This window comes from Myotis myotis, unplaced genomic scaffold (genome assembly GCF_014108235.1).
Source record: "Myotis myotis isolate mMyoMyo1 unplaced genomic scaffold, mMyoMyo1.p scaffold_m19_p_11, whole genome shotgun sequence".
In the NCBI taxonomy this organism is placed as follows: domain Eukaryota; kingdom Metazoa; phylum Chordata; class Mammalia; order Chiroptera; family Vespertilionidae; genus Myotis; species Myotis myotis.
The window spans coordinates 4497736-4509761 of NW_023416315.1; positions in this window are offsets into that span (position 1 = coordinate 4497736).

The following is a 12026-nucleotide window of genomic DNA, read 5'->3' on the forward strand; positions in this document are numbered from 1 at the left end:
GAGAGTCAGCCCGGACAGAGCTTCCTCACAGGGATTTAACTCTGGCGACCATCTTCGTTTACCCGCATGGCTTAGAAACATCTCAATACTGAAAAGTTTTTCTCTGCTAGTATTTGGAAGGCAGCTATGCTCACCACTATACCACCAACGCCTTCTCTGCTAGTATTTGATGTTATTTCCCTGAAACACTGGTTTAAAATTCAGTTACTCTTCATCATATAAGCAAAACTTAACATGTCTATGAAATAGTTCTTAACCACTTTAACAAAGTCACATAAATTTCTGAATGATGACAACATTTCAGCCAAATTAAAAGTATAAGACCTCAAATATTTGTCATTAAAATTTTGCTAAAATGCCTTTTAAAAGACCCTTATGCTAAGTGCAGTTTACAACAGTGTTTCACTCTGAGTAATAGCCTAACCTTTGTTGGAAATTACTGTGGATGCCATTAAGATGGCCCTACTGCTGACTGAGAAACAGAATTGCTAATGTACAAAACAGAGGAATGCAAATGCAAATAATATGAAAATGCTTGATCTCAGCTAGCAGAACTAAAAATAATCCCACCACAAGTAACACCACATCAGCAGCTCCTGGTGGGAGAATTCTGGCTTCCACTACAAATGCCTTTGCATATGTTTCACATGTAGTTTAAGGGAGGATATACTTTTAGGACCAGCAGGTCCTTTCCACTTAGGAAAATGAAAAGCTTTTTATCTTTTAACCAGAGGCTCAGTGCATGGATTCCTGCACAGGAGGGGTCCCTCGGTGGTCTGGCCTGTGCCCTCTCGCAATCCAGGATCCCTCAGGGGATGTTGGACTTCCGGGTTTCTGTCTGATCGCCACAGGCCTGCAGGGATGGGGTGAAACCCAGCAGTCTGACATCCCCCCAAGAAATGTAGCAGTGCCGAAGCAGCAGGCGGCCGGGGAGGAGTCCCAGGCAAGCTGGGTGCAGCTCTGCTGCCATTCATCCCAGCTCCACTGCGCCTGCCACCACCACTGCCCCGTAGCGCTGCCTCTCTGCCACAGAGGCGGAAGAGGATCGTGCTACCACCGCTGTGCTCGCCAGCCAAGAGCCCGGCTTCTGGCTGAGCAACGCTCCCCTGTGGGAGCGCACTGACCACCAGGAGGAAGTTCCTATGTTGAGCATCTGCCCCCTGGTGGTCAGTGCACATCATAGCAACCAGTCATTCCCCAGTTTGGTCGATTTGCATATTAGCCTTTTATTATATAGGATGTTTTCTGTGTTTTGACATCAAAATTGTGTTTCCTGCTGGTTCTGTGTAAATGGTTTGCTACACTTTTTTTTGCAACAGAACAGTGAGAAATACATGAGAAGCATTTGGCAGAAAGAGTGGGTGAGAGACAATGTGCATTATTTTTCGGGCCAAATGAAAATTCATGTCTGTTCCACTAGCCCCTTAGATCTCCATGCACGAGTGGGAACCACTCCTCCTCACCCATGTAATAGAAAAGGAAGTCTCCATAGCACAAAATCACTGACAGAGAGCAGGTCCCCGTGCCTGTTCTCAAATGACTGCCCTTGAGCCTTGTTTATGAAGATGGTCATCAGGAGATAGTTTATAATTTTGACTTTTGGGAAGAGCATGGAAAATGGATGAATGAGAGTACACATTTCACAATTACATTCCTCAACAATTCATGGAAGAAACAATTTTCTATGCAAAAAAAATAAAATAAAAACCATTTAATCTCTAAAAAAGAAGGGCTAATTCGAATTTCTCACCTATCACAGTGGAAAACTCCTGAAATTATACCAAGTGATATGGAGGTTGTGGCGAGACTGTACTGTGCTGCCAGCCACTGCAGTAATCTATGCAAACGTCCCGACTCAGGGACACTGTATCTAGTCAATGACAAGAAAATAGAGATTTAGGGAACAATTTTTATAAAAGATGACTCAGATAGCATTATTACTCACAGAATATTGAAATACATTTTGGTTTATTTTTTAATAGCCTATTATTCAGCCATTATTTGAATGCACTCATGCAAAGTACATTTTGTAATCCACAAAATGTTAATGATTTAAATTTAAGTGAAAAAGCTGAGGAAAGGTCTACAATCCCATATTTTAGAAATGAAACTAATATTTTATAAACAATAACATAAGGAACATATACATATGAATGCTAGCAATATTTACATTTGGTTAAAGAGATAAGAGGTTGTTTGGGGTTCTTGCACATACCCTGATTTCCTCAAATTTAGAAAATGTGCTTACTGGTTTTAAAACTAAAAGTAAATGCTTGATAAGAAAGTTGAATGCGTGTTTAAGTGAAAGTCTATCTTGCACCAAGGAAAGTTAATACGATCCCTAGGAGAAGTTCAAACGTGGGCTTAGAAAAGCTGATTTCAAGGTCTTTTGAGAAGTGAAGGCTGGACTCTAACAGGATTAAACTTCCTTTGTCTGTACCTTTAACATGAACCTGAGGAGGAAGTACGGGGTCTCAACGCCTGTGACATTTCCATGTCTAAAGTTAGTATAATGTTTTTATTTCTGCACCGAGAGCTTAGAAGCACAGCTCACGAACTAAGCAGCTGAAAACAGAAGACGTGTTCTTAGAGCATTGCTATGTACCTATCGTGAACAACTTCTGAGCTGCCTGCCCAAATTCAAAAATTATTTTTAATGATCAGTCAGCTGAGCATTTGATTAGGACTTTTTTCAATACTGTTAAACAGAGAACTGGAAACCAACTAGGAAAATACTACAAAGAACTGGATTGTGAGGTGACTCACCTGAATCACTGGTCTTCTCCAGGAACAAGGTTTCCCAATGATTTCAGAATGTTCTCATGGGCCAGGCAGGAGATGTCCTGTGCTGTGGAGCCACACCCCAGACTCCTGGATCTGACATTTTCTGGAAGAGATTAACATAGGAGGTTTATAAGGGGGTTTTATGGTCACTCTGCTTACACTGAAACAGCCATTTGACTCATGCAACAACTTATACTCAGGTTTTTGTCCAGTTCTCAGCTGTCCTAAAGAGCTTGTATTATCAGATGCACATAAATAATTTTTAATCATCATCTGAGGATATGTTTTTATTGATTTTAGAGAGAGGGGAGAGAGAGTGAGAGAGCGAGAGAGGGAGAGAAACATCGATCGGTTGTCTCTCATATGTACCCCAACCAGGGATTGAACCTACAACCTGGATTTGTGCCCTGAACCCAGGAATCGAACTCACCACCCTTCGGTACATAGGACGACACTCCAACCAACTGAGCCACACCAGCCAAAGCAAGAATGCACATAAATAATTAGCATGTACCACTTCCTATTCTGTGGTATCAAGACTAGGCCAAGATCAAAATATGTGCTCTGGTACCTTTAATTTGTGGAATAATTACATATTAAATTAAGTGAGCTAGAATGTTGCCTACTTCAAACCATTTATATTTATATAGTATGTTATAAAGATAAATTTAAAACTGTCTAAAAGAGGCAAATTCTCACTTTGTTATGCTGCCACTCATTATTGTGTTTCAGATAAAACTTTGAAAGAAACATTTGCTGTCCATGATGTTGAAGGATTCTGCTGTTTATCAATAAATGGAAGGATGTTTGTGTTCAAAATCATTCACTGCAAGAGGCTGGCTGCTGGTCTCTTCAGATTAATCTTACAATAGTTATTTCCTTGAGCAGCCACCAAATACATAATATTAGCATAAAATCATAACTTTGCTTTTCACTTTTGCCAATATTAAGAGTATGCTGCCATCTGATTCATGGGCAGCTTCAGGGGCATCCATCTTGTTAAATATGTTTTAGACTCTAAAAAAGATATTCATCAGTTTTTTATTAACTCTTAATGCCATGTATATTCAAACACATAGACATGTGGTCAAATAGGAAGTACTTAATCGTACAGGAGGCATGGGAGTTTTAAATAGAATCTGCAACTATTTAGAAATCGGCTCCAGGAGTAAAACACAATCCTGAAAATAAAATAAAAATAAAGTCAGGGATAAGAATTTAAACAGGTGTGCCTTTGGGGAGAAAAAGTTGATAAGTGATTGAATTTACAATGAGGATAAACTAATTTACAATGAGAATGGAGATATATATATATATATATATATATACACACACACTTATTTATTTATTTATTTAATGCACATAAAATATCTAGAAACTCATTTAGGAGAGGTCTTCTGAAATCCAAGAGTGTCTTAACCTTTCCCTAAAGCTATGAAGTTGTTTTCTTTCATTTCACGTTACACTTCAATTATAACGAAAGTGTAATGGAAACTTCCTATTTTGATTAATTATTGTTAGTAAATGCACTAGTTATGATGAGAAGTTATATCAATAAGTTCTAATTTTTAGGATAGTAATCCTATCTAATAGAGAGGGAATATGCTAATTGACCTTCATGCCATCACAAAGATGGTGGTGTCCACAGTCAATAAGGAGGAAATATGCTAATTGACTGCCCCACCCTCAAAGATGGCGGTGCCAAGTCCCCTCAGGTGCGCCTGCCTCCGGAGTTCCCCAGTCCCCTCAGCCCCCCAGCCGCCCAGGGCCGCCCGAGGCTCAGGTAGCCAGGGTCGGCCAAGGCTTGCGCTGCCGGCAGTGGCAGCAGCAGAGGTGTGATGGGGCGTCGCCTTCCCCTGATCGCTGGGTCACCTCCCACCCTTGAGGGCTTCCGGACTGAGAGGGAGCAGGCCGGGCTGAGGAACCCCCCCCCTCCAGTGCAATTTTCATACACCAGGCCTTTAGTATTTTAATAAATTAGAAGATATACCACAGAGGGAGGACATCTACTAGATTTAAACTATGCCCAGTTTTATTTTTTTTCTCACCTGAGAAGCTAGTGATAACATATGAAGAAATTAACTCATTTTCTAATTTAATACCATGTATCTGGTGTCCACCAAGCACACCTAGATCCTGGAGACATGTGGGACCATATAACAGACAATGTTCACACCCTTGCACTTCTATTCCACTGGACAAGGGAGAGAACAAGCAGATAAGGAAATAGGCAATTAAATTTCAAGTCAGGATGGTGTTAGAAAGAAAAGTAAGGAAAGCAAGGGCAAGAATAATAGAAAGCAGTGCATAATAAGGTGGTCAAGGGAGGCCTCTGAGAATCTGAGATCTAAACAGTGGAAGTCATGCTACGACTTGGGCAAACTCCCAGAAAGGAGAGCAGCAGACATTTTTAATCTTTTCCTTCTCAGTGGTGAAGAGAAGCATGCCTGAAGGGGAGCAAGGAGGTCAGGAAAACTGAAGCACATAGGAAGGAAGACAAGGCGGGGAGGGTAGAGAGAAGGTTATAAACCATGGGAAGGACTTCAAATCTGCAAAGAGATCCTAGGAATAGCTTGCATTTTAAGATGTAAGGTCATCCCCTGAAAACAATCCTATTTAATAAAGAGGGAATATGCTAATTGACCCTCACACCATCACAAAGATAGTGCCCACAGCCAATAAGGAGGGAATATGCTAATTGCCTGCCCCACCCTCAAAGATGGCAGCGCCCACAACCACAAGATGGCCGGCAGGGGAGGGCAGTTGTGGGTGATCAGGCCAGCAGCGGAGGGCAGTTAGGTGTGACCAGGCCTGCAGGGGAGGGCAGTTGAGGGGGACTGGGCCAACAGGGGAGGGCAGTTAGGGGCAACCGGGCCAGCAGGGAAGGACAGTTGGGGGCGATCGGGCTGGCAGGGGATCAGTTAAGCATTGATCAGGCTGGCAGGGGTGTGTTTAGGGGGTTATCAAGCTGGCAGGCAGAAGTGGTTAGAGGCAATCAGGCAGGCAGGCAAGCAAGCGGTTGGGAGCCTGCAGTCCCAGATTGTGAGAGGGATGTCCGACTGCAGGTTTAGGCCTGTGGGTGAGGGTGCTGGCTGGGCTGAGGGACATCCCCCCTCTAGTGCATGAATTTCATGCAGCAGGCCTCTAGTTACAAAATAAAGTGCAATATCTATTTTCAAATAATTTTCACGTCATCTCCTACTCATTCATAGAATGATGAATAAATTATGATTTGAGAACCCAATCCATTACTACTTAATACATAGAGACATAAGATAAACAGAATAGCCACCTGTGCCTTTAAATGGAACAGAGGATTTCAAGGAAGAGCAAAGATTCATTTGCCAAGAACCAATATTATTTTATGAAAATTAATCAGTTGTTTTCAGCTGATGCAATTAAGTAGAAAAGCAAACACTACAGAAAGAACTTCAGCCTAAAAAGCCAGTTGGAAGGTAAGTTTTGGGAGGAGAAGCTGTTCTAACACACTCACCCAGCCCTTCGGAATTACTGTGAAGTTTGGAGACAGGAACCAAGTAGAATTAGTTGTATGCAAATGATTCATCATTAGCACAGAAAGCTCAACTGACTGTGCTGAACAAATGGCTGCTTCAGAAAGTGTCAACATTTCTTCAGTAATAAATACCCGAAAGTAAAGGCACTTTGGAAAGCATTAAAATGTAAACTGGATATAAAATTAATGGAGAGTCAGAAGCTGGTGATTATTCCACCAGAATGTGAGTGACTACCCCCAAAGCCAACATCACTGGCCTGATTCCACCATTAAAAACGTGAAAGAATAGCTGATGTCAATCCTGTATTCTGCTTCTATGACACAGGTATTATTGCTATTGGTACAGCAAGGCCAACAACATGCATAAATTATTTAGAAATGTGACCTTTCATTTCACCTTGAAAAATTGGAATGAGGACACACTGATTACCCAACTCCTAGTACAGACATGGTCTCCAGATGTCACACTGGGACACATCTGAGGGCTTATGAACTCGATTCAGTCTGTAGTGTCTGGTATTGTCCTGTGATCACATCTCAGCAGTCAGTCCCATAAGATGTCAGGAGATACTTTGTGCACACGCTATGCTAGACAACAATCGCTACCAACAATGGATTCCCAATTTTTAAGGAATTAAAAAATTGCTTTAGTAACCAAGAAAGATAAAGTCAAAGTAATTACCCAATTATGGTAACAGGTTTTTCTCAGATGTTTTAATAGATGTCCCTTATTTTTTTTTAAATATATTTTATTGATTTTTTTACAGAGAGGAAGGGAGAGGGATAGAGAGTTAGAAACACTGATGAGAGAGAAACATCAATCAGCTGCCTCCTGCACACCCCCTACTGGGGGTACATGCCATTGACTGGAATCAAACCTGGGACCCTTGAGTCCGCAGGCCAAAGCTCTATCCAATGAGCCAAGCTGGTCAGGGCATCCCTTATTTTTTAATATTTCATTTTTATTCCCATTTGTTGCATTTATCCATTTTATTTCTTCTATTGCATACCCAAATTTGTTAGACGCCAACAATAAATGATAGGGAATAATCATCTGCATTTAGTAAGAAGCCTCCTGTGCGCACTGCTCAGGAATTCTTACTAAATCCTCACAGCTACTCTGTGACTTGGAGGATTGTTTCTATTTAACAAAAGATAAACTGAGGCTGAAGAGGACAGATGAGTTGCTGGTGGACAGAAAAATCAGTGTCCATCTGACACCAGACTGCAAACCCAGGTGTTGGAAGTCCAGAGCCAAAGCTTAGATTGGCATTCTAAGCTGCCAGTCACAGAAACGGGCAGAGAGGCTGGGCGCAAGAGTGGCGGCTGTTTGTATCATCATCACACCTGCACACAGGTTGCTCTCAGTAGGCACATGAGATTTATTTGAGTCATGAACTAATTGCTTTGATGATGAATTAGTTAAATCCTAAACTCATTACAATATAATTATATTAAATTAATGGATTATAAAAATAAAAATGAGGGTTGTCATAGAAAATGCCTATATTTTATTTGGGTCAAAGATATCAGGGATCTTATTTCCATACATGAAGATTAATAAATGAAAATTAAATGATTATTAGAATAATAAGATTAATGAAGGAAGATCAGACCCATTTTTCACTCTTTAAGTGGTTTGTTAACTAAATAACGAGTATTTGGACCCTGAGCTATTGGAGACAATGGTTTCTTAGAGATTGCCAATGTCTCCTTTACAAACCTGTCAATGATGAAGCACTCAAACATTTCTTGGTTTTAAGACTCTCTGGAAAGTATTCCATAGAAAATATGAAAGAACATCTTCACAAAATTAATGTCATTGAGGAATCCAAACAGAGGTAATTGCATGTTGAATGTTTAAACCTACTTTCAGCTGAAGTACTTCTTACCACACTGCTGGCTGTTACTAAGAGAGAGCTCTTCTTCTAACTGAGCCCATTCATTCTGCGGCCTACAACTGTAATTCTATTATATTAAAACACCACTTCTACAGTGTTTTGAAGAACTTCACTATTAAACCTCATTCCATAAGGCTTTGTTACTTTTTTTTTTAATTTATTGCTTAAAGTATTACAAAGGGTATTACATATGTGTCCATTTTATCCCCCCGCCCTAGACAGTCCCCTAGCCTCCCCTATCCCCCAGTGTCTTATGTCCATTAGGCTTTGTTACTTATTTCAGAAACAATAAAGGGTATCAGAGGGCCAGGAGCCAGCATGGGCAGACACTGTTTAGTAAGATTCATCCCTTCCGTAGCTTGACACACTGTTTATTGTGAAGCCAAAGGTCAAGTGATATATTGAGGGACAATACAATTATCATTAAAGTTAAAAGTATGTGGCATAATTTTGATTTTTATATTATTATAATTTTGAGGTTTCAAATGTCATGAAATCAACCTCTTTTAAAATTCCCATTGTTCCACACAGAAGAAGACATTTTCGTGAATGCTATCTCTTATTTCAATGCAGTAAAACTACTGCACTGTACATCAGAGGCAGAGCAGGAGAGCAAAGTGCTTAGAAGCAGGTCCAACTACAAATGAAATGTACAAGTTTATGAAAATTAAAGCAGGCTGATGTTAATATGATCAAATGCAAGAATGGTTTAGGCTTTATACAGAAAAGTGCATATATATCTTTGAGTTGGATAAAATCAACTGTGGCATCAATATGCTATGAGAATGGGTAAAATGTGGCCAGATTAGAAAGCATCTGAGCAGGATTCAAATATACATTAAAGTTATATATTTGGCACATAGTAGGAACACGATAAACATTTCTTGAAGGAATTAACTTGCAGGTGAAAAGATATATAAATCTTTTTCTCTGAGTCACTGGACAACATTGGGTGTCATTCCAGGAAGTGAGGTCTAGGCTAACTCCTAAGAGGCTAAACTGGGGCCCTTTATTATCATAGTGAATTTCTTGTGACCTAACGCTCAACTCAGATGACTGTAATCAAAATGTTTTAAGACACTGAGTGCAGTGCATCAATCTCTCAGAGACCAAGTCCCATTAACCAAGACAATGGGACTTATTAAAGTCTAATATACCAAATTTGGAGTTTGGGTGGGAGGAAGAAATTAGCTGAACTCTAATGCATGCCATAATGTCTCTATACATGTGCCAGTTTGATAGGAAATAGTGGTCCTTTATTTTTTTAATCCTTACCCTAGGCTGGCTTTGTGGGATTGAGAGAAAACATGATCCTATATACCCCACTTCTAGGTACGTATCCAAAGGAAATGAAATCAGGATCTCAAAGAGGTATATGTATTCCCATGTTTATTGCAGCATTATTCACAAAAGCCAAGATATGAAGACAACATCAGGATCCATACTGATATACAGCAAAATATTATTCAATCTTAAAAGAGAAGAAAATTCTGCCATTTTCAACGATATGGATGAACTTGGAGGATATGCTAAATGAAATAAGCCAGTCCAAGAAAGACAAATATTACATGAACCCACTTATATGTGCAATCTGAAAAGTGTTGAACTCATAAAAGCACAGAATACAATTGGTAGATGCCAGGGGCTGGGAGGTGGGGACATGGGAATATGTTAGTCACAGGGTATAGAGTTTCAGTTATGGATGAACACACACACACACACAGATAACTATGTGAGGGGTTAATATGTTAATTTGCTTGACTGTTATCATTTTACAATGTTACACATATGTCAAAATATCATGTTGTACACTATATATATATATATACATATATATACATATATATAGATATAGATATATAGATATAGATATATACTTTTTTGAAAAATATATTTTATTGATTTTTCACAGAGAGGAAGGGAGAGAGATAGAGAGTTAGAAACATCGATGAGAGAGAAACATCGATCAGCTGCCTCTTGCACATCTCCTACTGGGGATGTGCCTGCAACCCAGGTACATGCCCTTGACCGGAATCGAACCTGGGACCTTTCAGTCCGCAGGCCGACGCTCTATCCACTGAGCCAAACCGGTTTCGGCTAGATATATACTTTTACTTTACCAATTATACCTCAATTAAGCTGAGGGGGAAAGAACCAAGAAAGGAAAAAGACATTACAAAATGTTATCTGTTTTTTGGTTTTTTTTTAAAATAAATATTACCAAATAACTTAGTTATCCTCTTAAAAGTCTATATGAAGACACACTTTTTATTTTTAATGTGGTTTTTTTATGTGGATTTATTATGTCTGTGAAACTGAGTCCCCTTGACTTACTTGTTCACACGCCATAATTAAAGAAAGGGACACCAGGACGCCAGAACTACAAAGCCTGCCTTTGAATGCTCATGACAAAACAAAAGCAACAGGACAGAAACATACAAAAGCAGCAATAAATAACTGCCAAGCATTCTGCCACCTTCAGAAAATGTACTCACTGAAAATGAAATGAAAATGCATCCTTAGTGCTTGCAGCAAAGAACGTGCTCAAATTCGGTCCCCCGCTGGACTGAATGCTCTCCCTACGAGGGAACAGGTGAAAATTGGACCAGGGACACATTTCCAATGTAAAGACCCACTGCCAGATGACTGCCAGGCAAGGGACAGGGAAGGGTTGATTAAACTGTCATGTGACGGCTTCTCCTTCAGCAGAGCACAGCTAAGCAACTTCTTGTTGAGAAGGATGAAGGACATGCAGGTCCTAGGCATGGTTTTGACATGATTAGGGTTTAAGATTACTTTGCAGCTTCATTGGCTTTCTGCCATTGCTTCCACTAAGTAAACACACAAAATTAATCTCAACCAAGATCAGAACCTTAAGATGAATAGAGACTTGAGTTTCTCCAGAACTAATTATTTGAAATCTTGGTGCCAAGCACAATTCTCATAAAGCACATTTTACTTCTCAAACAAAACCTAGTGTGTGCACTTGCAGACCCTGCTTCTTCCAGCTGGATTAAGGGATTTTGCACCTTTACCGGATCAGACAAGAAGAGGGGGCACTAGGAAACGTGTGCCCACATGCAAACATGTCGCTGAGGCCTTGTTGCCACTGTTCCTGGAGGTAGAGGGAGGTCTAGAAGGCACTCAGGTCATGAGCTAAGTGACCTCCTCGTGGAAGGTTCTCTTTCGAAAATAGATCTGAAATGGCAGTGCCTCGATGTTAACCACAATTTCTTTCAGCATTATTTTTTTCTCTGCTGTTTTTCTCTCATCAACTTAATGGCTTTGGGTGCATTTTGAAGAGTGGAAAATTTTATCTTCTTATTCACTAGAGTTTCTTTTCCCAGAGTATCATTTCACTTTTCACTCTCTCTATGATGTTTTCTTTTCTACCCTCAAGCATCTGTTCCCTTTGGGTCTTCTGTTTTCTAGTCTTCTCAAGGACAGTCTCACTTGCCCCCAAATTCTATAATTTGATGCAAATATTATTATATACACATGATTGAAATTTAAGTTTCTAATTGATTAAAATGTATGATTTTATGGTGTAACATATCTAGTGGAGAATATCTTATTTTAATTTTTCCAGATGGATAGCCAATGATACTACCATCACTTACTAAATGACCATCATTTATTAAACCCTCTTCCCATTCTGTTTAAGTAATGCTTTAGCACATATTTTTTTCAATTTTTTTAGGTCCTTTTATTAACTTTTACTTATAACCTGTGTATCATATGTCCTTCAGGTCCATACTGTCATAATTATACTTAGCATGTTGTAAGTTGTAAATAAATTGTTATAGCAAGTTCCTACTCAATACTCA